The 27,923-nt window shown below is 39.3% G+C and overlaps 1 protein-coding gene across 8 annotated transcripts in view; it reads left to right on the plus strand.

The window, feature by feature from the left end:
• The window catches only part of PPP1R12B (protein phosphatase 1 regulatory subunit 12B), a 256,546-nt gene that overhangs the window by 42,649 nt on the left and 185,974 nt on the right, over positions 1-27,923 (plus strand). The gene's annotated exons all lie outside the window — the stretch shown is intronic.

The following is a 27,923-nucleotide window of genomic DNA, read 5'->3' on the forward strand; positions in this document are numbered from 1 at the left end:
CCCCAGTGGAAACATGAATCTGTTGGGGTTTGTGTTGTTAGTGGGAAATAGGTTCTAAAGAAGGTTATTGAATATGATTTGCGATTTGGATAATCATAGTTCATATCTTTCCTTTTGAGAATGGGCATTCACTCTTTCCTGTGAGTTAGCTTGGCAGTGGTGCTCTGGCTCCAGCTCTTCACTTCCCCCGGGGCCTTCCTAGCAAATACCTATCTCCTGATTTTAGTTGCCCCGTTGGACTCTCTTGCCTTATATGTACCTCCAGAGCTTTGTTATTGAGAACTTCTTCCTTTTTCAAAGAAATATTGATGTTTGTGTGTATAACATTTGTGGATCCCTGGGGCAAGAGCTGAATGCTGTTAACGCTGTCATTTTGATTCATCCTTTGCTTTCAGCAGCTTGAGGACTAAGGCCGTAGATATCTAGAATATAGTCCTTGAAAGCCAGTCTTAACTTTTGTCAGAGCACACACTTTTTTACCGTTGAATTGAATGACACTCTTGGAATTTGTTAAGTAATAAATTTGTTTTATTAACTAAAGGGACATTGAAAATAGAGTGGGATGCTAGTGGGAGCAATTTTCTGGAGAGAATGGGAGGGGATGGGATCAAAGGGGCAATTTAGATTGACTTTGGCAAATAGAAAGACCGTTTTTTATCATACAGTGACAGAGGGGGAAGATGTCTGAGTGATGTGAGATGGATAAGGAGGAGGGGAGAAAAGGGAGCTTTTGGTAAATGGCTTAATTTTTTGGTGATGTCCTCAGCTGAGAAGGTGGGGCAGGAGGGTACTGTGGAATGCTCGAGAAACTATTTAAATGTTTCATGAGAGGCAACAAGGTGTGGATAAAGAGCTAGCTTTAGAATCAAGAACATCTGGGTCCTGACTCTGACAGGTGTCTCTGTATTAGAATGTTCTCTTTCCTCATCTTTGCCTCTTGGCTTCTCTGGCTTTCCAAGTCCCTAGCTAAAATCCCACCTTTTACAGGAAGCCTTCTGCAACCCCTCTTAATTCTAGTGCCATCCTTCCCTTAATTATTTCCTGTTTACCCTGATTGTTTGTACATAGTTGTTTGCATATCATCTCCCTCATTAGACTGTGCACTCCTCAGAGGCTAAGGCTGCCTTCTCCCTTTCTTTGTATCCCCTTTGCTTAACACAGTGCCTAGCACACAGAAAGTGTTTAATAAATATTTTATTGACTGACTGACCCTGGATGAGTCACTTAACCTTTCAGTATTCTAGTCAGTTCTCTGAGATTGTAAGTTTTCTTTAAGAATTATTTTCATTATTTCAACCAACAGATTTTCATGTTCTCACTGAAAAAAGAAAAGCAAAATCCTTGTAAGAAATATGCATAGTCAAGCAAAACAAATGCCAACATTAGCCATATCCAAAAATGTTCGTCTCATTCTGCATCTTCAATTCATCACCTCAGCCAGGAGCGGGACAGTGTTCATTAGTTGTCCTCTGGAATTGGGGTTGGCCATTGCATTGATCAGAGTCCTTCAGTGTAAGATTACAAGTTACTAAGCAGATTCTAGTCAGCATTGGAAGGAACTCACAGGGAATTCCCTTTATCAATAAATTAAAATGGTTTGCAAAGCACTCTCCTCACAAAGAGCCTCTGAGGTAGGCAGTACAACCATCATTTTGCAGAAGCGAAAACTGAGGCCTAGAGAGATTGAGGGATATACCTATGGTCCTGTAGGTGGGGAGGATAAGAGCTGGGACCGAGCTGGCCATTAAGGCCAGCGTTCCTTCTGCTGTACCATGTTGGCAAGGTAGAGTCTTCAGCTGTAGCTACTACAGCTTTAATAGCCAGACTTTTAGAATATTTGAAATTTTCTAGCTAGTCAGCTTCTAACTAACCCTCTAAAACAAATAACTCTGTGCACCACAGCTTCCTTGAAGTCTTGAAAAACTGGAAGCACAGGGAGTCATACTGATTTTTTAGAACTTGTGCTTTCTCACTCTAATAAACTGACCTTGTTGGGGAGTCTCAGGGAAAAGCAATCTCTAGGCTGTGGCTTCCTAGTCCTTAACCTTGGTTGCAAAGTTTCCAGCAATGTACAGTATGCAGAATGACCACTTGCCCTGGCCAACCTTTTTTACGTCATTGCCTTTCCAGGCCAAAACTAAGAATGGTTCTCTCTCTGCTCATACTCTGAGATGTGACTCTGATCACTTACTGTCCATTTCCGGACTTTGCCAGCAGGCTGATGCTATTTATAAGGGACTCTTAATTGTGGCTGTCCGGATTGCTTAATTCACGGTAGCAAAATTATGTTAGGTTGGTTTGGACTATGTAATGGGATGGATGTAGAAAATTGATAAATTTAATTTTTGCCCTGATATGAAGTGGGATGCTATTTGGTTTCCTTGATTTTCCGAGTCCAAGTCCAGTGCTCAGAAAGGATTCTCTGGGCTGGATTCCTGGTTTGTCTCCTTGTTTCTGGCCAGCCTGTTAAGAAAACAAACCAGCATCTTGGTGCTGGCAGGGAGTGGAGGTATTTTGTTTTGATTCTCTGAGAGTTGCAGGTAGTTACACAACATTAACACTCTTAGGAGAAAGGACAGAACAAAATGTTTCTAACTGTCCGCTTGATGTACTTACCCTTCCTTCTTCCCATCAGGTAAAGGAATAATAAATGCCCAACCAAGTAAGAAACACTGCAAGACTTGAATCATTTGAATAGCTAGTGCTCTCTCATGAGATGGTTATTGGCTTTTGTTAATGCTTGGGTCATTGGTAGTCTAGGAATTCATGTATTGATCACTTACTGTGGGCAGAATTAGATGCCATGAGAAGAAGCTAAGTTCCCTCCTTCAAGGACTTCATAATTAAAAAGGAGAAATTAGACAAACTAGCAGATTTTATGTGCCAGTATCAATAGACAATGGAATAAATAGCTTAGGCTTTAAACACAGTGTTGCGCAATGATAATCACAATGATGGTTTTGTGATGGTCTTTTTGTCATTTAATCAAATTAATAAATATTAAGTAATTTCTCTGTGCTAGGATCTGGGGGTACAAAGACAAATATATATATATGTATATATATACATATATATATATGTATAGAAAGCTCCTGCCTTTGAAGAATTGACAGTCTAATGAGGAGAGATGTTGGATATGTGAATGGGTATATGGGATATTGCAGGTAAGGCACTGCTAGTAGCTAGTAGATCATGAAAGCTTCATGTAGAAGGTGATACTTTGAGCTGAGCTGTGATAGAAGCTGGGAATTCTAAGAGGCAGATGTGAGGAGGGAGAGCATTCCAGGCCTGGGGGCAGCTGGTCCAAAGGCTGAGATGAGAAAGGGAAGTTTGGCTGTGCATAGTGTGTGTGAAGGGAAGACGTGCACAATCAGGCTCGACAAGTAGGTTGTGATCAGGTTATAAAGAGTTTTATATGCCAAACACAGGAGTTCATATTTGATCCTGCAAGTAAGAGGAATTTATTGTATAGGGGAGGTGACCTGCACTTTTTGAAAATCATTTTGGCAGCTGGATAGAGGATGATTGGGGTGGTGAGAGACTCAAAGCAGGATGACAAATGAAGAAGTAATTTCATTAATTCAAATGAGTGGTGATGGGAGACTGAACTGAAGTGGTGGCCAAGTGAGGAATATTGAAGGGAATGTATGTGTAAGACGTGTGGGTAGAAATGACAAAATTTAACAACTGGTTGGATATCTGGGGTGAGTGAGGGTGAGGAATCAAGCTTGTGAACCTAGGTAACTGGAAAGATGGTGGTGCCTTAGACAGAAAATTGGGAAGAGGGGTCTGTTTGAGGGATAGGCTAGTGAGTTCTTTTGGACATAGTGAATTTGAGATGCTTATAGGAGATGCAGTTTGGACTGGATCTCCAGAGAATGGGGCTGGATTTCAGATGGACAGTTATCAGCAGACCTTGGCCAAGTCTTTAACATCTTGGTTTTAGTTTTCTCATCTGTAAAGTGGGGATTAATAATAGCACCTACCTCACAAAGTTGTTATGAGGATCAAGTTAGATAATGTATAAAAACACTTTTCAAACCTTAAAGTGAACACGCAGAATCTTTTTTTTTCAGCTTCAAATTAGCTAGAAATGCATAAAAATTCTATTTTCTTTTATGTGGCTTGGAATTGTAATCTTATTGACCTGAAAGTCAGGTGATAGGGAGATGGCACAGCTTATAGCTGGGAAGGTCTTATAGTCTAACTCCTACTTCATTTTACACATAAGAAATCGAGTCCAGAGAAGGGAAATGAGTTGCCCAAAGTTAAACTAATAATAAGTAACAGGATTCACATCCGTGGTTCTTGCTCAGTATTCTCTGATCTGTGCAATGCTCATGAAGAGCAGAGAGAAAGAATGGAAGAGCCCCATTATAACTTTCTTCTGTATAGAGTTGTTTCGTAATCTAATTGTCAGTAATTCAGATGCTGATTTATTCAGCGCATTGATTATCCACATCTTTGTTCTCCCTTCTATCCAGCTTTGTCTTTCTGTTGCTTCTCTCTGGATGAAGCTTGTTCAGAGCCTCTGTTAGGCACCCGATTGCTTCTTGTTCTAGGTGTTGTGCACATTGAACTATGGATTCGAGTGCATGCTGCTGTTTTTCCAAGAAAACCCTAAGGCACATAAGTAGAAGGAAAAACACCTGAATATACAGCTAGGGGACACCATAGTGCACAGAGCACTGGGCTGGGAATCAGGAAGATTCTTCTTCCTACCTGTGTGACCCTGGGCAAGTCACTTGACTCGGTTTGCTTCAGTTTCCTCATCTGTAACATGAGCTGGAGAAGGGAATGGCAAATCACTCCAATAGCCTTGCCAAGAAAACCTCAAAATACAATTGGACACAATTGAAATGACTCAACAACAGCAACACAAGTAAACTAAAATACGACCCTTTGAGGTGTCAATTTTTATTTAATTTTTGTTTCCCAGGGGCTTGTCTTCTTTTGAAACTGACTCTTTGGAAGGGGGAAATTTAGCTTTTTGTTTATATTGAAGCTCAGACATACTTCCTTCTGTATTATACAGTGTTTTGTAAAACTTTTCCAAATGTTGATTTTTACCTTTTTCCCCAACACTCAATCCATCTTCAAAAACAAAATAGAAATTTGAATACCCACAAAAAATTGCTACCTGTTTGACATAGTCTGCTTACTGGTTTTGGCATCTTTGAGTCATTGCCCCAAACGATTTAAATCGTCCTATATTGATTCCTTAATGCCTTGGCACAGTCAAGCAAATAGGTAAGGTATATTTATTTATCCTTTCTTAGAAGACTTACAGATATTTGCTTTTAATGTCATGGTCACCTCCAGCATGACATTAGAAATATCTCTTTCTATCAGCTAAATGTCTATTAAACAAATAGGATTTGAATAGGTTCTAAATTAGACAGCTTAAAGTATTCTTTGTTCTTGCAATGGAAGGGATATTGGGAAATTAGAGGAATCTTGGGACTGGAGGATAGGAGGGTGGCCATTGAAGAGAATTTTAGGAGGACTACATTTCAATTATATTTAAATGTCAAGCTGTTGACCCCAAAAGTATAGTTAGGGTTCAGTATAATTTTACATGACTTAATGTGTAATTATTACTTTCTTTCTTCATGTATATCCAATTAGTTGCCAAATCTTACTGAGCTTACCTTCACATCCCTCCTTGCGACTTATTTGCTTCCCACCCTAGTTCAGGCTCTCTACACCTCTTGACCAGACTTTTGCTTCCTTCCTTTCTCTCACCCCATCCCCTAACCCTCATCCTGCCCCCACCCCCAGTCCTAAATTAAGTTTCAAAAAGTGGGTTGGCCACTTTCCTTTTCTTCTAATCTTTCTTTCCAATTAGATTCCTTTATTGATCACAATGATCTTAAATCTAATTGCTTAAACTTCAAAGCTGCCTTAAGCAGTCAGTATTTACTAGTAATATAGATTCTACTAAAAAGGAGAGGCTAGTAGTGTGATTAGTTAAGTTTTCTTCGTAGTTCTTTTAGAAGTAAACCTTGGCCTGAGGGAATAGAATAGGGATATAATTAATTTAGTACTAAAGCAAAAGCCTTAGGGCCCTCAGCCTGGGGAATGAGATTTGAGTGTCTTTATTGCTATTTTAAGCCAGTTTCTGACCCACCTACCCCATTACAGTATTGGATCATGTAGGATGGCCTCTCAAAGTGTTAACCTGTAGCACCAAAGCAGTTGAAGCTTGTCTGCTATCTGGCTATGCCTCTAGCTTGTCCTGATTAATACTTCAGCTGTGCAGGGATTTTCTCTGACTCTCTCCTACCTAGAAAAGGATTCCTCAGTGATTTCTCTAAAGGTCAGTGGTTGTTAGGTTGCTAAAAAACAAAAACAGGAAAAACACTTTGGATTCTTACTGCCCTGTCCATTTGGACTAGGTTTAGTGAAATATGGGACTTTGATCTTTGTTGATATCAAGTTATATTTCTTTCAGATATTTACTGTGGACCTCCTATGTGCAAAGTGCTGTGCTTGGTGTTTAATTGCATAAAGAGGAACAAGATCATGGATTTAGACCTTAGAGACCATCTATTCCAACATCCGAATTTTAAAGATAAGGAAACTGAGGCCCCAAAAGTTTCACTGTGACTTGCCCAAGGTGACACAGTCAGTAAGTAGTAGACCCAGGATTTTAACTCTGGTCCTTTGACTCTCAATTCATTACTCTTTCTTCTGTTCCTAGGGTCTTTCCCTGTGTTTCTTCCCCTGAAAGAATTTATAATCTAGGAGGGTGGACAATACTTGTGTACAAATAACTGTACTACAAGGCAAGATAGAAGCACCATGAAGATTATACAGAGTTCTGTGAGTAGAAGAGTCAGAAAACATATGGAGGAGGTGGCATGAGAACTAGGTTATGTAGAGTTTGGAACTTGGAGTCAGGAAGATGTGGGTTCAGATCCACCATAAATAATTTCTAGCTGTATGACCCTTGGCAGGTCATTTAACCTCTCTGTGTTTTAGCTTCCTCATCTGCAACAGGGGAACGATAGTAGCCCTTGCTCAGATCAGGATTATGGTGATGATTAATTGCGATAAGTAATGTGTGTAAAATGCTTTTCAGACCTGAAAGCGCTATATACGTATTAGCTATGACAATGATGATTACACCTGTTGGACTGGTGATTGCATCATCATGAGGAATCTTACTCTAGCAGTAAAGATACGTATCTTCTCTGCTGTCACATTATTCGAATTTACATTATTCACAGTTATAATGATATGTAATATGGTAATTGGTTCTAGCCCAATGTAAATATGCAATGAAAAAGATTTAAAATAAGTTTATTGCACAGTGATTGAGGAGTTATAAAAAGTTTTTTTTTAAAAATTGCTATGTGTCATACCTAAAGACAGGCTTGATGCTGATGAGATAATGAAAATGTTTCTGTCTAAAATATTTTGGCAATGGAGACTGAATTGTCTTCTCTTTAAATCTTCATATATTCTCTGGTAGTTGTGGAGAGCTTTATCCACATCTCCAAGAATTCACATACTTACATTCTTACATAATGAATTAACTGTAGTTGGATGGCCCAGGGCATTATTTAAAATCAGTAATGCTTTAAACACACTATTGTTGTCTTTGCAATATGTTTCAACAGCTGGGCCAGAATAACCTGAAAACTTGTCCTCACAAACAGCTTCAATCACCAGTGCTTTCTTGTTTTGACTACCATACAACTGGAAGTGATTGATGGTTGGAGCCTCTCAGAGTGTGCTGATTTCAAGACTGATAAGCATTGGTTTTAATTTAAAATCTCAGTGTTAGGTGATCCTTAGGCACTTTAAAATCCAAGTCTTTTTTTTCTTTCTTAGAAATCTAAGTTCTGGAACATATCCTTTTCCAGAAAAAACCTGTTTCATCCCCATTAAACATCTGTTGGTCAGTGTATCCATTTTCTTTGATAGTTTTCTTCAAAACATTATAATATTTAGTTATCACATCCTTATCTGCACTGGCTGCTAGTCTGCTAATTTTAGCGTTATGCAATTGATCTCAGTTTTTAAAGCCATCAAACCAAGCAATGTTCACAGTAAAAGTTTTGTCACCATTCACTTCATTTCCATTTTCTGTTCACTGCTTTAAATATTGTAAACTTAAAGCATCTTTTTGAATGGCTGCTCTGCTAAGAAGAAATAAATTTTAATTGCAATCTTCAGCTCATCCAGATATTTCTGTCATTCTGACATGTCTGTTCCTTGTGGTTGTTTGCAAATCACAAAAAGCTGATGCAACTTTGCCTTTTTATTTTATTTTGCCTGCATGTTTCATAATAACCTGTTCTATAGATTCAGACATAACATCTTGTCCTTTTTCAGGATTACTATGACCTTGTTTATATATTCAGTTATAAAATTTTTGTTCTAATGTAGTAGCAAACCTTTCCTTTTTGTGCGGGCAGTGTTTACATCTGAAGTGTTCTTCCTTTTGCCCATTTTGTTAAGGTCTCTCGGTTGTTTATAACATAGTTTGTAGCAGCACAGCACGTTCACATGCCACGACAGGCAAGTGCAGATTGGGTAGTACCCTTAGTTGCATTATATGCAGCCTGGTATCATTTAGCAAATTTCACAGTATTTGAACTCCCAGAATAGCTATAGTCTAACAGAGTGGTCCGGGGCCCTAGATAATTAAGTGATTTGAGGAGGGACATACTCATTTGCTCCTCATAGCAGGTCAGTGCTATTATTATCCCCATTTACATATGAGGACACTGAATCTGAGAGAGGTTAAGTGACGTGCCCAGGGTCACACAGCTAGTCAGTGTATGAGGTTGGATATCAATTCAGATCTTCTTGATTTGGGGCTCAGCGCTCCAATCAGTGGTGCCTCTTTGTAGCATAGAGGTGACTGAGTTCTAGGAGATTGTGCTAGTGATGTGCAAGCTCTGGTAGACCCTACCAAGCTGGAAGATCTGAGTATGGGATCTGTGATGGTCTGTGTGTCTATTGTCTGATGACTAACTTAGCTAAATTAGAAGAGGTTCATTGCCAGCTTGGCTGCCAGGGATGAGCATTTCTACCCCAGCACTTGGAAGATGATTTTCTGAGCTGTTAAGGGCTAGTACCTTTGTGGGTGGAGGGCATATCTCCAATGGAGAGTTTGCAGGGCTTCAAAGTACTGAAGCAGTGATAGAGCATTTTCCTGCTGTGGCCACTTGCCTTGGTGTAGAGCAGGCCTGCACGACATGTGACCCATGAGCTGTTTGTGGCCCACCAAAGGATTTCAGGCAGTCCGTTAAAAATGGAGAGGATGTACAAGAAAGTAAAGATGTAACCAGTCCACTAGTCACTGTGGTGCCCATCATGTAACTTGGCAGGTGGGTTGCCACTGCGCGCTCTCTCCTGTTCGTCACATGACCCACAGCAGCCAACCGTCATCAGTCTGTCTTTAGTCTTAGAGGAGTGTGAGTTGTATTTTTTAGCTGTGTTTTTGGTCCTTACTGGTGTTGAACACCAGTAAGCATCTTTTAAGTTTCTCACCCACAAAGTGAGCGTAGCCACGGGCCAACGCAGCTGATGCCCACTGTGTGATGAGCGGCAACAATGTGAGGGCTTCTTTCCCTCCCTTGCTGCACAGCGCCTTCCAAGTTACATGAGTAACTGGCGCTCTCTCCAAGGTCAGACACTCAGTTGAGTATTTCTTTGTATGTGAGCAGTTGCTGTGGAGATTTTTTGGTTCTAACATTGAAGATTTTGGGGTGACTTTGTAAAATGGGTAATAAAAGGAATGGAAGATCAAATCAGAACATAGAGTGTTTAATCTGGAGTGGACAAATAGATACTTGTTTGCTTACATGAGAGACAAATTATTGTGCCATGTTTGCTGAGAAGTAATAGCCATTCTGAAGGAATACAGTCTTTGTCACCATTTCGAATCAAAACATCTTGACTTAAACAAATTGGACACCAATGAAAAAAGAATTAAAATGTCCATATTGTTGAAAAATCTCAGTGGGGAACAATTGTTTTTGAAGAAAGTAAACTCAGAAAATGAGGTGGCTACTAAGGTTAGTTTTCAGATTTCTAAAGAAATCAATTTCAAACATGATTCCGGAGTACCATAAGCTGATTGCTGACAAGAAGTGTAATATGTCCCATTAACTAGATGTAAACAGTAAGAGAACCTGAAAAAATGTATTAAAACTCATACCACTTAGCAAAGTAGTTTTTTTAAACATTAATGTGATTTCATGATAAAAATCTTAAATAAGTATAATTAATTGATTTTTTTAAAAAATGTGGTTTATTTGCAAAATAGTTTAATTCTTAATTATACCTTTATTTGGAAAGTGAGCTGCTAACAACCCATCTGCAGCCCGAAGAAGTTTAGCCTATTTTAATTTTATCCCCTGCCTACTGCCAAATTATGCAGGTCTGGTGTGGAGCCTTCTGCTTTTTAAACTTCAGGGGTGGAGCAACTAGGGAAGACTTATGCAAACTGATGCAAAGTGAAATGAGCAGAACCAGGAGAACGTTGTACACAGGAACAGCAATATTGTATGATGAACAACTGTGAATGACTTAACTATTCTCAGCAGTACATTGATTCAAGACAATTCCAAAGGACTCATGATGAAAAATGCTATCCATCTCCAGAGAAAGAACTGATGGAGTCTGAATGCAAATTGAAGCATCCTTTTTAAACTTTCTTTTTTTTTTTATTTTGATCTTTGTTCTCTTTTGCAACATGGCTAATATGGAAATATGCTTTGCATGACTCTATGTGTATAATCTATATCAAATTGCTTGCCTTTTCAAGGATGGGGGAAGGAAAGGAGGGAGGGAATTTGGAATTAAAAAAATTATTTAAAAAATGTTAAAAATTGTTTTACAGGTAATTGAGAAAAAATAAAAACATTCTTAAAAAAGTAAACTTCAAGGACCTTTGACTCCCTTCTTGTAGCTACTACATCTCCACCAACACTGATGTTACCTTTTCCTGCTGTATAGAAATCAACTTTTGAAGAAAGAAAGAGTTTAAAAAAAATCATAATACTGATGTCATCATTTCCACAGCAGCCCGTTCAGGTTTGACAAATGTCTCTAATCACTGGGCAAATAATAGATTTCTGCTTCACCCTTATTTTTGTGTTGTTACCTGATCATCCCTGATTTAAGTTCTCATGTGGGGTCATTTTATCACTTTTACTGTGTGCCTGGAGGACTATGATCACACACACACACACACACACACACACACACACACACATATATATATATCATAGTTTGAAAAATCTTCACTCTGGAACTACTTTCAGCTGTTTTGAAAGGGTAACAATTCCCTTTCCCTCCTTGTCCTCTCCCAGGACCCCACTGATTTTTTTTTGGTGGTGGTGTGCCAGGCTCCAGTCAGCATAGCATTACTGGGTACAAGGATCCTTCTGTTAGCTGAGAAAATGTTGTGTGTGGCATGTTGTCAACTGGGCACGATGTCATAGATGGCCTTCAAAGTGCTCTTCAGAAGGGTAGAGTTCTATTGCCCTTCAGAGACTAGCAGTCCAAGAATGGTAAGGGCGGCTTTTTGTGGTGTGCAGATTACTCTAAATTGGCTAATTAAATTTCTGCCTTCCTGAGAAAACATTTCTCTCCATTGCCATTGGCTCAGGCAAATCCTCTCGATAGACTGATTCGTGTTCCCTGGAGAGTATGGAAAGCTGGATTAGACAAGGGCTTCTGTTCTGATTTTTTTTAAGCTTATGCCACATGACAATTCCATGTTTATGCTTTTAATTTTATTTGTTAGTTTCTCACCCACAGACTCTTTGGTGTAAACAGATCTCTGAAGGTGGTATTTGCAGTTTTCAAGACTGGAGCTGTTTCAGTCCTTGTGAGCTTGGGTCTCTGTTTCCTCTGGTGTCAGGACAAGCCACTTCTCTGAGGAAGTCTGAAAGTGCTCACTAAGTACCATTAACTATGATAGTGGTACTAGAGGCAGTGTAGGAGTGGTAGGAGAGCACTGGGTTAGGAGCCAGATGACCTGGATTGGGTCCTTGCCCTGATGACCTTGTTACTTCCCTGGGTTTTTGTTTCCTTATCTGTAAAATGAGAGTTTAGATTAGGTGAAGTTTAAGCTCCCTTAAGCTCTAAAATTTGATGATTCAATGATATGATAATAGTATTTTTAAAGTATTATTGTGGAATATGCTATAGAAATTTGCCATAAAAGCTAAATATTTTTATGTCATGTATTGCTGATTTAATGTCCTTAGTTCATACTTGTGTTTTCAATTGATAATCATGGTTACAAATCATGTTAATATGAGAGAGAATACAAAGTATGCACATATGGATTATGTGTTCTTATATGGCAGCATGGGATAGTAGATGTGGCTTTTATGGGCTATGTGACTTTGTGCCAGCTGTTTCACCAACCTCAGTTTTTAAACTCTAGGTTGCAGACCAGTTGCTGTTCTGCATTAACAAAAAGACTTTCCTCACTAGGAGTTCCCTATCTCAATGAAATTGTGGCTTAGGTGAAAATAAAAATCTTTACAATATCATTGTGATGTTGAAAGGGACAAAGATGAGGCATACAGTGGAAAAGATGAAAATCTTGAAGAGGTGAAATGCCTTTCAAACCGAGGTAATTCAAGTAGTGGTGCACAAGCACCTGCATGGCCTGACTCCCAGTTAGACACACCTTCTCCTTCGTTGTTGCCATAATGACCAGATTCTGGCCTGTTACCTCTGACCGATGTGTAGAGCTGCTTGTGCCATGGGATTGAGGCCATGCCATGATAAGGCAGGAGAAACCCCTCACAAGAACAAGGTGACACAAACCCTTTCCTTATCCCTCAATATCATTGTAGTGATGTCTGAAATTCTCAGTCCTGGCAAACTTCACATCCTGATCATGCCTTTATGCGATTTGATCATGTGCGTTATGTGGTTTGGATTTCATTGCAGACAGACATTCAATTTTGGAGGAGATAGGAGAATTTCTTATTTTCCTTTCAGGCTTTAGAAAAATGCCTTTCCTGGATAGAAAACATTTAATCCTTTTCCAGGTAGTCAGCTCTCCAATATCCAGTGGACATGAGATCTCCACTTCTTTGCTGCCCTGGCCAGGTCTTGGAGTTGCCTCTCCCTTTTGAAGCTTTCAGAAGCTTCCCTTGTCACCCAGGCAGTAGCAGAAGGCTGCGAAAGGAGGGTGATGTATGACTGTGTGTGAGAAAGTAAATGCCACAGTAAATGATATTATCTGGTGTTGGGGATTATCTGTACTGTTGCTCCTTTCTGTTAGCATTGATAATTGATAATTAACTGTAAGTCTCATGGATTGTTATATTGTGCTTTTGCCACTGATCTCAGTGCCAGCAAAATAGTTTTTTTGTTTTCACTTCTAAAACCTTCAGTGTGCATACTAGCATCTTCACAGTGAGTCCTAGGGTGATTTCAGAAGGGAAAGAATGATCTGAGAAGTAATCCTAGATTAACCGGACTTTTACTTCCAGAGGACTCTGTAAAACAAAGATGATGTTAAAAGTAAACTATTTCTGTAGTACTTTACAGTACTAAAAACACTTTTCACCTACATTTTCATCTGACATAGGTCATAGGCACTTATAGACATTTGTTGAATTGATTTTAATCCTTAACAACCCAATTAATCAAGAAAGAGGTCATCTCCCCTTTGCAGAAGAAGAAACAGGCTTAGAACAGCTCAGTGATGGAGGAATGAAGATGCTTTTTGAAATGCAGCACTTCCTTTGACACTGACAAAGCAAACTTAGAGCAACTTAGACTAGGCCTTAGCCAGGAAAGTGTATGCGTGATTAGTGCTTTGAATGGAAATGAAAATACCACCTTTGTAGGTGTTGGGTAGCCAGAGTCTTCAGTGACAACTGACTGAGGTCTTGGGAAGGCTGAGACTTCTTAAACTAGCTTTAGCTCCTGGGTTGTGGCCTGATGGAGAAAAACATTTGCCAGGGTTATATCACATAGTCCAGGACACTCAGATCAGATCCAGGCTTTTGCTGTAGGTGGTGATCAGCTGGGAGGTAGGATGGTTGGCAGAGGCTAATACTAAGATTATTGAATTCTGAAAGGGTGACAAATTGTCTTTTATGCAGCCATGAGGCTGCTCTGAGTTGAATAAGATATATTACCTATTCACCTAATTGATTGAAATTAGTTATGAACTTTCAGGAAATCATAGAGTTGAAAAGGCCTACCAGATAGACACGATTGCCATTAGATTTCCTTTGATTGTTCTCCAAGATCTTTGGAGAAGCAAATTTGAAAAACTTCCATCAAATGAAGTAATGTATGGAGTTAAGAGAACTGGGTCCCATGCTAACTTTTGTGACCAAGGACAAATCTCTTAATCCCTCCGAAACTCAGTTTCCTCTTCTGCAAAGTGGGGATGATGATACTTTATTGTGAGAAAAGTGCTTTGTAAACCTTAAGGTGCTATAGAAATGTGAATTATTATTAAACACTTCTAGGTGCTTCAGGAGATACAAAAATGATACATGGTGCTATAGATAAATAAGTAATACAAAATACGCTATAATTGTATAACAGAGGTGCAGAATACCATGAGAGTTCCAAGAAGAGAGAGGTCACTTGTGACTTGGTGATCTGGGAAGGCTTCATGGAGGATGAGGTATTTAAGGTAGGCCTTGAAGGACCAAAAGGAATTGGGCAGATATCTTTGGCTTGGGAGGAAGGGAGGAATTTTTAGACAGAAATATAATATATGAGCAAAGACATAGCGGGGAAAGCATTAGGATGTATTTGGGCAATAGCAAATATTGTAATTGGCCTTTACCTGAGTGGAAAGTGTATGAAGAGAAGTTATTGAATTGCAAAAAAGAGACAGCTGGAGAACAAGTATTACTTAAGAGGTTCTTAACAGTAGTTCTGGAAAGTGGAAAGTAGGGCCTGAACTGGTCTGGTGGCAGCAGTATTGAAAGGAGGGGCCAGCTATTAGAGTCAATAGGATTCATAATACTCAGAGTCAAATGACACCAAGGTTTCTATCATGTGTGACTGGGAGAATTGTGATGCCATTATTTTGTTAAAAAGAAGAATAAGGAAACAGAAAATGGAGTAGAGGATAATACTTTGTTTCATTTTAGATAAGGTGAATTTGATTTGCAGGTAGCACAGTTCAGGTGGAAGTTTTTAATAGACAGTTGTAAATATAGGATTAGTCCTTTGGACAAGAGGTTGGGGCTGAGCTGTATACAGTACTGAAAACACACTAGGTACTCAAAAATGCTTGTGATTTATTGAAGCTTTTTAGAGTAGAAAATATTTTGTAGATAGGATTGTCCAAAAGGCTTCCTAAACCTATTCCTTTTAGTAATATGAATCTGTGATAGATTTTGGCCCAAAGTCAGCTTTCATAGATTCTCTTCTCAGTTCCTTACCACTGGACCATATAAATGAGAAATAGAAAGAACCCATCTTTTGTCAAATTGCTTTCAATTTTAGTGAAGTTAGCTTATTTCCTTGCCTTTCGTGTACCTCTTGATTTTTTGTTATTGGGCCATTCCCAACACATCCTGCTTTAAATTCTAACTTTATCTAACTTCTTCCCATATTAACTCAGTGAGAGTATGATCATTCTATATGTCTTAGTGCTTATATGCATAGTTTACACTATATTCAAATGATTCAATTAAAGTATTTTGTTAAACACCCTGCTACTTGCAAGGGATTGTGTGGAAAACAAAGTATAAGGCATTGTCCCTGCCCTTATGCACCTTACAAGTGAGTAGGATAGGTGAGATGTGTACACAAATAACTATGACAAAAGATATGTGACAATGCAGTGAGAGAAGCAAGTGCAAAGTTGTTCAGAGGAAGGATCTGGGAAGTCTTTCTGTAGTAGATGAGCTTTCAGTTGGGCCTTAAAGGTTGGCCAAGATTGGCTAGGTGATGTGGGGGAAAGAAAGAAAAGTGTGAACGACATCACAAATATGAAGAAATAGTGAGAGCAAAGACATACAGGTAGAAAAGCTTGAAATATGTTTGCGAAAAGTAAATAATACAGTTTGGCTATGCTACTCATCTCTTTTCATCAATGGAATTCTTTCCATCTACTGATAATCTTGTTTGGATTCATCTTTCAGTAGTTAGAAAACTTCTACTTCCTCTTCCTCTTTCAGTTCCTGTGATACTGAATCCCTGATTGCCAAAGAGTAAATCTCTACACCCTAACTCCTTCTCATACCATCCACCTCAGCTCTACCCCACAGTGCCTTACTCCATATCTTCCCACTTCATTCACTGTGCTCTCTGGAATTCTCTCTGCATAATTAACAAACATTCCTTCATTTTATACATTTTCCTCTCATGCTCCTTCCACCTTCTGTCTCTCACTGGGGCATGGCTTCACTCTAATATTGCTGAATACCTTTTCACTGGTGTTTGCAACTTCTCTCACACTCCCTAACTCATTGGCCCTAGGAGGTGAAGGTCAGGTCCTTCCTCTCCACTTTGACTTCCAGAACATCCAATTTCACTGTCACCCAGCAACCTCTTCTTTTCTTTAAAAGTTTTTTAATAAATAATATTAATTTAATATTCCATTACAATCATATACCACAACTTCTTCAGCCGTTCCCCAGTTGATGGGCATCCTGTCTATTTCCAGTTCTTTCCCACTACAAAAAAAGCTGCTACAAATATTTTTGTACAAATAGGTCTTTCCCCTCTGTTTTTCTTAATCTTTTTGGCATACAGACCTAGTAGTGGTATTACTGGATTAAAGAGTATGCAGAATTTTCTAGCCCTTTGGACATAGTTCCAAATTGCTGTGTAGAATGGTTGGATCAGTTCACAAATCCACCAGTGCATTAGTGTCCCAATCTTCCCACATCCCCTCCAACATTTATAATTTTCTTTTTCTGTCAACCTCACCTTTTCTCAGGTTCTCTTTATACAAATTAATCACCCAGTCCAATCCTAGTGTCTATCAGTCCCCAAGTCATTCTCCTGCCTCTCTCAATGAATTTAGTTTCTAGCTCACAACCTTCTCCGTCCCTGTTTCTGCCTTAATTCTAGGGGATCTCAACATACATATTGGTGTTTCCTCAAACATTTGTTTCAGAGTGTTATTTAAAGTTGTTTGGAGGGGAATTGGGAGAGCTCAGGCAAGTCCCTGCTTTTCTCCGCCATCTTGGCTCTGCCCCTGCAAGAGAACTTCCTGATGCTTCACTGCCCTTCTAGTGCCTTCTTGCTGAGATTACTTTCCATTTACACCATAGCAATTGTTTTCTGTTCTCAGAAACCCTGAAGGTCTCCTTCTCCCAGGCACAGTGCTAAGTTCTTTATAAATAATATTTCATTTGCTCTTCACAAGTATGGTTGTCAAGAAAGAATGAGCCTTGGAGTCCCTGGAGAAATATCACAGGATAAAAACGTTAGCAGAGTTTTGAGTGGACATTTGAAACATCACTGATTTAAAACATAATATGCCACTCTATGAAGAAGATGGCAGCTTTGTTTTACTGAAGGGAAATATCTACTGTCCCTAAAGCTGGAGTGGTCTTTTCTGAGGTAGTCTTAGCATGTGCTAACTGGAAACAGAAATCCTAGTCATAGTGACGTTATCTGGGAAATTCTTTCCTTTCTGTGCATCTTTTGGCCCTCTCTTTCTCCTGTGCCTAGAGTCTGCCTGACTGCTAAATATGTGATCAAATGTAGTTCTTTCCATCTGGAAACCAAATGACCTTTTTTTTTTCCTTTCCGTGGACTCTCCAGTCCAGTAATGCTGGTCTTCTTGCTGTTTCTGTGCCTCTTTTTCGGCTGTCCCCTTGGCCAAGAATACTGTCCTTCCGCACCTCAGCCTGGCTAACGTGACTGTTTTCAAGACTCAGCTCAGATACTACCTTTTGCTAGAGGACTTGCCAGTTCCCTCTTCCTCCTCTCCTCTACCCCAACCACTTTTACCCATCTGAGATTACTTTCCATTTACATTGTATGTATTTTGTATGCATAATTTTTATGTATGTTGCCTTTTTCAATAGAATGTGAGCTCTCTGAGGTCAGGGGCTGTGTTTTTGCCTTCCTTCGTATCACCGGTGCTTAACACAGTGCCGTATACATAGTGAAAACTTTAACAAATGCCTGTTGATTGCCTTATTGACTCACTCACAGGGTGTTTGGCTGTGGTCACATAACAGCCCATGGGTTTTTCAAATGGAGATAAGCCCTTGCCATCTGTGAGGTGGACTGATGTTATGTATGAATCTTATTTAAGCTTCTTCATAGAGTGGCATACTATGTTTTAAATCAGTGATGTTTCAAATATCCACTCAAAACTCTGCTAACATTTTTATCCTGTGATATTTCTCCAGGGACTCCAAGGCTCACTCTTTCTTGACACCATACTTGTCTTATTTAATGCTGTATTTCACAGCTTGAAGAGGGAGAGATCAGCTTGGAAGGATTGTGGCTGTAGGATGGCAGCATGTGTGTTAACTTCTCTTAGGCAGTGATGACCCATGACAATGAAGGCTTTTCAATTTGCTGGGTTTATTGACTTAATACCTTTATTTTATCCATAGTTTTTCTCTCCTCCCCAGATCCTGCCCTTATAGTAGGAGGTATCAATAGAGTTTCTGTACTTCACACCTGGACTATTGCAGTAGTCTGCTGATTGGTCTTCCTGCTTCAAGTCTCTCCCCTTCCAGTTCATTTTCTGCTCAGCTGTCATAGAGATCTTCCTAAAGCTCAGATCTGACCATTCCCCCCACCCCCAAACCCCCACCTCTGCTCATCATTAAACCTCTATTGTTCTCTATCTTCTCTAGAATCAAATAAAAAATTTTCTATTTGGAATACAAATTCTTCACCCCCAGTCCCGCTTTCCAGTCTTGCACCCCCCATCTTCTTCTGCCACCCTCTGTGATCCGGTGATACTTGCTTTTCCTTTCACAAGGCACCGGCACTGTTGACTTGAGCATTTCTACTGGCTGTCCCCCATGCTTGGAATACTTCCCTCCTCATCTCTCTGTCCTGACTTCCCTCAAGTCCCAGTTAAAATCCTACATTCTGTGATAAATTTTTCTGTTCCCCTTAATGCTTTTGCCTTCCCTCTCTTGATTATCTTCAGTTTATCTTGCATTTAGATTGTTTGTACATACTTGTTTGCTTTTTGTCTCCTCCTGTTAGACTATGAACTCCTTGAGGGTAGGGACTGTCTTTTGCCTTTCTTTGCATCTCCAGTGTTTAATACAGTGCCTAGTGCATGGTAGGCATTTAATAAATGTTTAGTGACTGACTGGCAAATACACTTTGGGGCTTATTCAGAGTAGAGAATAGAATTTGTTAGAGGAGACTGGGTTCATCAGTGTTGAGTTTCATAGCTTACTCTTCATCAGTCAGAACATCCAATTTTGATTTCATTTTCTTTGCTGGGCCTTGGCCAGGGCACCTTCAGAGAAAGACTCTTTTGAAGAACCAGGATCAGGTTTTCCTAGAGAAGAGTTCTTCGCCTTTTTTGTGTCATGGACATCTTTGGCAATCTGGTGAAACCTATGGACTTCCTTCTCAGAAGTGCATGAAATAAAATACACAGTAGTACAAATGAAACCAATTATATTGAAATTAGTTATTAAAAACGAAACAAGTTCACAGATCTCATGTTGAGTGTCAGTTTTAGAGGACTTGTTGATTTCAGGATGCCATTTGGGCTTCAGTTTGGCCCAAAACTTCCTACACTTTCCTAGTAGAATTATAATCTCTTGATTGTCAATGCCAAGAGTTGGCAGCCTTTTAAAAATGGTATGCCAAGGTTCTGATCTTTTTGTCACACCTGGGTAGGGATGGAGAGAGTCAAGAAATAATGCCACTACCAACTTGTCCAGGAGGGTGTGGGATGCAAAAGCAGCAAATGGTGTGCCAATGCAAATCAAATTTGCTGTAGATTAATGACATCTGTTCTATATTAGTGCATGAGATGGTGGTGGTGGTGGTGGTGGTGCGAAAGCACAGATCATATCAAATGGATAGAGTACAAACACCAAAAATTCATGTTTACTTAGCCCTGGCCTCTGCATATGCCATGCTAATTGTATAGAACTTGGTTGAGCAGTGTGGGTTGCTGACAGAGAGTTCAAAATGTTCCTTACCTTAATTGGGCACTGGTCACCAGTTTTGTGTTTGGTGGCCTACTTTGTACCTGACCACTCTTGATTTTACCAACATGGCTTATGAATTCGCTGCCTGGCTAATGAACATTTGGATGAAAGAAATTATGTTTTCTTCTTAGTTTATAAGTTTAGGATTGTGGTGATACAGTGAAACTTTTGAATTTTCCCAGAGTACAGGAAGGAATAGTGGAAAGACATGAGGAGAGTGACCTGTTGTAGGAAGCATATCCTCTAAAGGCATTGTATCAGTATAATCTGTTGAAACTGAGACTGCTCTGAACAGAGAAGTGAGAGGAAGGAAAATGCTGGTTTCTTTTTACATAAAGCCATTACTAGCAATGTCTTAGCATCTTGGAGCAGTGACTGGTGGAGAGAGGAGACAGATTTTGTGGCAGGAGCAGGTAGGACAAGCAATGCCCCGCGACACAATGACAAGGTCAGATTCTCAGGCTGGCACTTGGTGGTGGTGACAGTTGCAGGCTATTTTGAGAAAGTAGGAGGCTTTGTTCTGTGCAGACTTTTCCTCCGCACTCCTAGATTTAACCCTGGCACTGATTAGCTGTCAGCAGCTTTGCCTTTGGTTGTAGAAGTGCGTACCAGGTACAGTTGATGGGACTTGATACCGATTCTCTGTGTAAAGCCAAAGTTTTTACTTGGAGAAAATCCTTTCAGTTTATCATTGACAGGGAAGTATGTCATGTCAGTTAGGAAGATTAAACAGTTACTTTGCTAATTTGAAGACCTACTACATGCAAAGTAGTGAATGCAATACAAAGAGGAATAAAATATGATCATTGGAGCTGAGGAGAAGAACTCTTCCAACCTTGATGACTGGGAGGATTGTATTACTATTGGCAGAAATCCAGAACTCATAAGGGGTATTTGGTTTGGGGGTAAAGACAATGAGTTCACTTTTAGATGCGATGACTTCAAGATATTAGTGGGACATCTGATTGGTGGAGATATCCAGTAAGTAGTTAGAAATGCTTTTTGGAAATCTAGCATGTCCAGGACACTGGACTGGGGCTAGAATGACTAATTTGGGAATTACAGATGGTTAACATTTCTGTGACTTAGCGAGCTCTTCAGGATTAGTGATTAAATTCTTCAAGGAACTCTAAAGAAAATTAAAGGTAAAAGATTCATTTTCTGGGTGGCAGTTAGTATATCCTTAGGATGGCACAAAAAGAGGAAATAGATTTAAACCTCAGCCAAAGGAATTGGGGTTAGATGTAAGGAAGAATTTTTTCAATATTAAGTAGCACGCATGATAAGATGCTTAACTGGTAGTAGAAAGTGTGTTGAATCTCTTTTCCTGGAAATTTTTAATAATATAAGACGTCCATTTGTTTTCAATGGTTCATTATAGCCTTGTGTGGAGGCAAGAGATCATACTACATGCCACTAGATTTGTCATTTTCAGTCTGTGATTTTGTAGATTGGGGTTGATTGGGCAAGCGTGCTTACTTTGCCATGCTTCAGTCAGCTAGTGAGTCAGCAGCACAGCTGTGAGTAGAGTGGGTGGAAGGGCATCTAAATTTAGTAGTTATTCATTTGAGAAGGTTTTCAGGGAGCCATTCCTTTCTCCCCAATGGCTTTAGTCATGTTCCTCTTTCTGGATACAGGAGAAACAGCAGGACAGTATATTCTCTATGGTATTTCATGAGAGTGTCATACAACTGTTTAATCTTTCTCTAATGATGATCTACTCCAGCTTAACTGTGACACACATAGCATGTAAATTCATTTAAAAAAAAAACTAGAGAGGGAATTGCCTTGAAAATAAGCACCGAAAAACATACCAACCCAAAGACACTTTGAACCCAGCTATCTTCTTTCAGCAGATAGATACATAGGAAATAAAAAAAATCAATAAAATCAGTTGGCTCTGCTACTTGCCTGTACAAGAGGCTATTTGCAGAACTTTTGGAACTACCATAACTGATTTCATTTTAGTTTGTGGAGGGCATCTGGGTAGTGAGTAAAGCCTTTGGCCCTTTGTTTTTTCCAAGATGAGTTCTTTCTGCACATATAATATTGATATGCTGCCCATGTGACATTCCAAGTGAACTCAGCATTTATTATAATTCCATTGCACAATACCTTCCTCACAAAAGCGGGGGGGGGTGTTGAGCAGGGGTTCACTCAGAGAATGAGTGAAGAAGGGAAGAGGAGGGATAGGATGATACATTTTTTCTTTGTGTTATACTTGTACTGGTGGGGTATTATGTCTTAGCTACTCTAAGCCTTGGGGAGCTGTCCTTTCCAGAGGGTAATAAAAATAAAGATCTTGATAGCATTACTTCCCAAAGGCCTGTCTGACATTATTGTGGCCATTTGAAACTAAGTATTTGAAACTCTCTGTTGAAAGCCAAGAAAGAAATTTTGTGACTGTGTCAGAGGCTAACAAATGGCAACTGATGCCATTAATGACCATTCTGGCCTGCAGTTACTTGGAAGAAGTTAGCACACTTGACCTCTGTGATATTGGAGGCGTATGATCATGGACAGAGAAAGTTTGCAAGTTTTACTTGTATCTTTCTTAGTTGCACTTTCTTCTTTATTGGGCCAATGCCCTTTTATGGACATAACCATTCTCCCTTCAAAGTCTACATTACTGATTTTGGCTTGGTAGTTTTATGGAATAAGTCATAGAGTCACTCTCTGTGAGTCTAAACAGAACATAGAGCAAGAACATAACACATACAGACAGTTGAATAACAAGTGAATAGCAAGAAGCATAAATTAAATGAAAAGAAATGTTTATGTTGTAAAAAAGTAAAGGATGAATGCCCTTTGGGAGAGTTAGAGGTGTTTTTGGAGTGTGTGACATGTTTAGATGAAAGGGGTGAAAGGGAATTGATTAATTTTCTAAGAAATTTTCACAAAGGAATTGGGGTTTTTGCAGTTATTTGAAAGAGAACAAGATATGCATCTTGGCTATGAGAAATCATTGAGAGTGGATTGGTTAATACTGAAGGAAGGTATTGGCCTAAGTGCACAGTTGCTAATGAAAGGACTTTAGCTCTTTTCAGTAATGAGTGAAAGTGAATGCTCACTATTCTCTAATCCAATTCTCTAATTTGTCAAGATAATTTTGTGGTTTGTGGTTCTTGATTTAGCTCTGATCTTTACTGAAGATTCATCATTCCTGTTTCCAGATAGTACTTGCACTAAGCCGTCCCAAGCTGGAACTTCCAGAAATCCCTCTTATAACATGTCCCCTCTGTCTTTGAACTCCTATGGTCAGGAAGGTCTTTTGGTGGGCTAACATAAATCTCTTCTATAGTATTTTTTTAAATCAAAAACCATTCATTCAGCACTTATTTTGTACCAGGCACTGGGCTAAGCACTGAAAATACATAATACAGGCAGAAAGAAATATAGTTTCTGACCTCCAGCAGCTTACATTGTAACAGAGGAAGACAACACATAAAAGGAAGCTGAAGAGGGAGGAAGAGATGAGGGTACCTGGCATAGGGACATTGTAGAAAAAGTATGGGAGAGTCAGGTGTTCAGTCTGACTTCAGAGAAATTAAGATATAATTAGCCTGGACATTTTTCTTAAAGTGGCCATTCTGGGAGGGACTAGCCAATCAGAGAGAGGCCACAGGCGCAGAGGATACTTCCGATGTGTGAAGTACAGAGATAGAATGAACTTCCAGAATAAAGAGTGGCATGGTAGAGAAAGCTGGGAGAGACAGTTGTACAACTTGGAGAGGAATGAAGACATTTTTGGCTTTTTAGTATATTTTTTTTCTGGGAGAGGAGTGGGGAAGAGAGCATTTGCTCATTGTGATTGTAATACTCCTTGGGTTACTTGAGATTTATTCAGGCATTCTTCTTTCCAGATTAACCATTACTTTGCCTAGTGTGCTCTGTCTTGTTCTCTCTCCCATATGTGTGTGTGTGTGTGTGTGTGTGTATGTGTGTGTGTGTGTGTGTGTGTGTATGTATACATATGCATGTATATATGTATACACACATGTATTTTGGTATTTCTTAGAAAATGGAAAAATAAGATGGTGAGGTAAGAAGGGACAACACTTGTTTTGAGGAGACTGATTTCCCCAATCATTGTAGAACCATCTCAGCCAGGAGTGGGGAACCTGTGACCTTAAGGTACATGTGACCATCTAGGTCCTCAAGTGAGGCCCTTTGATTAAATCCAAACTTCACAGGATTTGTTCTGTAAAACTTGGACTCAGTCAAAAGGCCACACCCAAGGACCTAAAAGGCTACATGTGCCTTGAGGCTGCAGTTTCCCCACACCTGATTCTAAGCTTAGATGTTATTACCTACGTCTGGGTACAGTTTTCAGAGGAAAAGTCTATTTCTGTCCTCACCTTCTCTCTCTCCTCCTCTCCATCTCCTTTCTCCTTCCTCCTTTCCTTCTCTCCCCCCTTTCTGTCTTCTCTCTCTTCCTCCTTCCCCATTTCTCCATATGTAATTACCTGTATTTCAAAATGACCTAAGTTTGTGCCACAACTCATGGAGGTGGGCTCCCAAGTGTACACTCATCACTGAAAAGATCAGTGCAAATTTTCTAACCATGTTCTCCCCCCGCCCCATTCCATCCTTCTTTAAAGCCATTGATGTTCTCCCCTAAGATTGTGTTCCTTGTGGCTCTGGCATATGGGCAACCTAGAACTATTATCTAGAAATTTTCTCTATCTGGGATTGCAGTTTGACAGGTTTTCATATCCATCCATGACTACAATGGTTGCATCATTTGAGATCATGTTTCAGGGCATCCTTAAAGTATTTCTTCTTCTCAGGGTCTCTCCCATTGCAACTTAGAAATGGTTTCTTGGGTGGGATATGTGTATCAGCAAGGCAATAATAACAATGTAGTTGATAATTGTCAAAATGCCTATGTGGTTCTGTATCGCAAAGTATATGAGACTCTCCACATAGAAAGTAGAAGTAGTAAGCCATTTATTCAGACACCAGAGAACCATATCCCACAAGCCATTTATCCAATCTGTCGCAGAAGTAAAATATTCAATACGTAACATCACAACATGGAGCCTCGCCATCCCAAAACCTCTCTGACCCCCTGCTGGGGTCTTCCCAAAACCTAACTCACAGTACAGCTAAGTCAGTCTGTTCAGCTCTATCACAATGGCCATTAGCAGCCATAACTGTGCGCTCTCTCTCTCTCTCTCCATTTCCTGTGACACACTTTCCTTTTCCTCTCAGCAAGCTCTTCCCACCACATGAAACTTAGTCTTCCTGTGACAGAAGCAGGTCACATGGCCTATTAACGGGTGGGAAAGATCTTCAAATCTAAATTGCTACTACAGTATGGTTTTTGTAACAGAAACTTTCCACTAAAGAAATCTGTATTTGGTCCCTTATATATCTTCCTTCCTTCTTTCCTTCGTTCCTCTTTCTTTCTTAGTTTTTGTTCATTTTGAACTTAAATACAAAAGACCAAAAAAGAACATTTCCATGTATACAGCGCAGCATAAAAAGAAGAATTTCCATTTCACACTGTTTACTTAAAAAAAAACTATGTAATAAATATTACATGTCATTTTCAAAGCTGTCCTGTTTTTCTATGTTTCCTTCTAAGTTTTCTTTTGTTTTATGCTGTGCACTTTTTTTCCTCTCTCCCTCCCCACTTCACTCTAGAGAAGGTTGCCTTTAGACACAAATATGTATATATGTGTAAAACCATACTATGCATACTTCTATTTATCAGTTGTTTCTCTGGAGGTGAATAGCATCTTCCTTCATAGGCCCTTTATAGTTGATTTGTGTATTTATGAAACTCAAAATGAATTAGTATTTCAAAGCTGTTCTTATGAAAATATTTCTGTTATTGTGTACAGTGTTCTCTTGGTTCTGCTCATTTCACTTTTCATTATTTCATGTAAGTTTTCCCATGTTTTCTCTAAAATCAGCCAGCTCATCATTTCTTATAGCACAATAATTTTCCATCACAACCATATACCACAACTTGTTTAGCCATTCCCCAGTCGAAGGGCATCCCCTTAATTTCCAGTTCTTTGCCACCATAAAGAGAGCTGCTGTAAATATTTTAGAACATACAAATTCTTTTCCTTTTTCCCTAATCACCTTGGGAAACAAACCTAACAGTAGTATTGCTGGGTCAAAGGGTATACATGGTTCTATAACTCTTTGGGCGTAATTCTGGATTGCTATCCAAAATGGGTCAATTCACAGTTCCACTAGCAGTGAATTAATGTCCCAATTTTTCCACATTCCCTCCAATATTTGTTGTTTTCCCCTTTTATCATTTTAGCCAGTCTTGCAGGTGTAAATGATATCTCAAAGTTATTTTAATTTGAATTTTTCTAATAGTGATATAGAGCATTTTTTTCATATCTATATATAGTTTTGATTTCTTCATTGAAAAACTGCCTGTTTGTTGACCATTTATCAATTGGGGAATGACTTGTATTCATATAGATTTGACAAAGTTCCTTATGTATTTTCTTTTTTAAAAAAATCAGATAAATCGGAGCCCAGGTTTCAGTTTCTTACAGCTTTTGGAACAACAGCAGTAATACCTTAGATGTGTATAGCGCTTGAAAATTTTCAAAACCTTTTCATACCTGTCATCTCATGTTATTTCCACACCAACTCTAAGAAGAAGAGCACATAGTATCATTCCTACTTTATAAATAAGAAACTGAGGCACAGAGAGATTAAACGAATGGCTTAAAGTTACACAGCTAGTTAGTGATATAGCTAGGATTAAGAATAATCATACTGGCATAAATATTGATCGTGCTTTAAGATCTGCAAAGCACTCTAGATACATTATCTCATTTGATCCTCACAGCAGCCCTGTGATGTATGAGCTATGATCATCTGAGGCTCAGAGAGGTTATATGATTTACCTAGTTAGTGTCTAAGGCAGGACTTGAAGCCAAGGTCTCCTAACTTCAAGGCCAATACTATAGCCACTCTGCCATGATTCCTCTCTACCCAGGGCCCTGAAGATGATAAGATCACTCTTTCTCCCACAAACTCTGAATTCTCTTGGCCATAATGCCAGCCTTGACAATATAGCACATCCTGAGTTCTATGGTTAACTCTTTCTTCACATTTCATGTCCCTACTTGAGTCACATTGCTGTGGCTTAATCCCTGGGACAGGTGGGAATTTATAGCCTGATCCTTTCCACCCCACTCCCACATTCATCCCACACAGATGGAAATGGCCTCAAGTATAAAACCAAGAGTGACTGTAATTGTGCCCCCCCACCCCCACCCCTCTCCCAATCCCTAGATGATTCCTAGTTTGGTCCCATATAAAAACCTTTTGTGGAGTGGGTGCTAAGGTATGTTGGATTGAGCTGGATATGGGAATTAAGCTGCATTTTACCTTGGTAGGAGTCAATGCTAGGTGATTCTGTGCCTCTTATAGGACACCTATTGTTAATTATTTATGAGGGAATTTGGAAGTTTTCATTTTGTGTTTTGCTGGAGGAAGCATGGGTTAGGAGAGAGAGTTTGAGATAATCATCAGGAATGACTTGGGTGCAAATAACACTTTTGAAACTAACTTTGTGACTAAGGGCAAATAAAATCACTTAACCTCCCTAAGACTTAGTTTCTTTAGTTATGAAATGGGGATAAGAATACCTGTATTATCTCACAGGATTATGGTAGAAGTCAAATGAGAAAATGTTTTTAAAATGCTCTATAAATCTTAAAGTGCTACTAATGTCATTATTATTTACTATGAGTTTTCTGGAATACAGCTTACTTTTCATCTGTAAACATGATTTCATACTCACCAGAATTCAATATA

Source organism: Trichosurus vulpecula, chromosome 4 (assembly GCF_011100635.1).
Source record: "Trichosurus vulpecula isolate mTriVul1 chromosome 4, mTriVul1.pri, whole genome shotgun sequence".
Taxonomy (NCBI): domain Eukaryota; kingdom Metazoa; phylum Chordata; class Mammalia; order Diprotodontia; family Phalangeridae; genus Trichosurus; species Trichosurus vulpecula.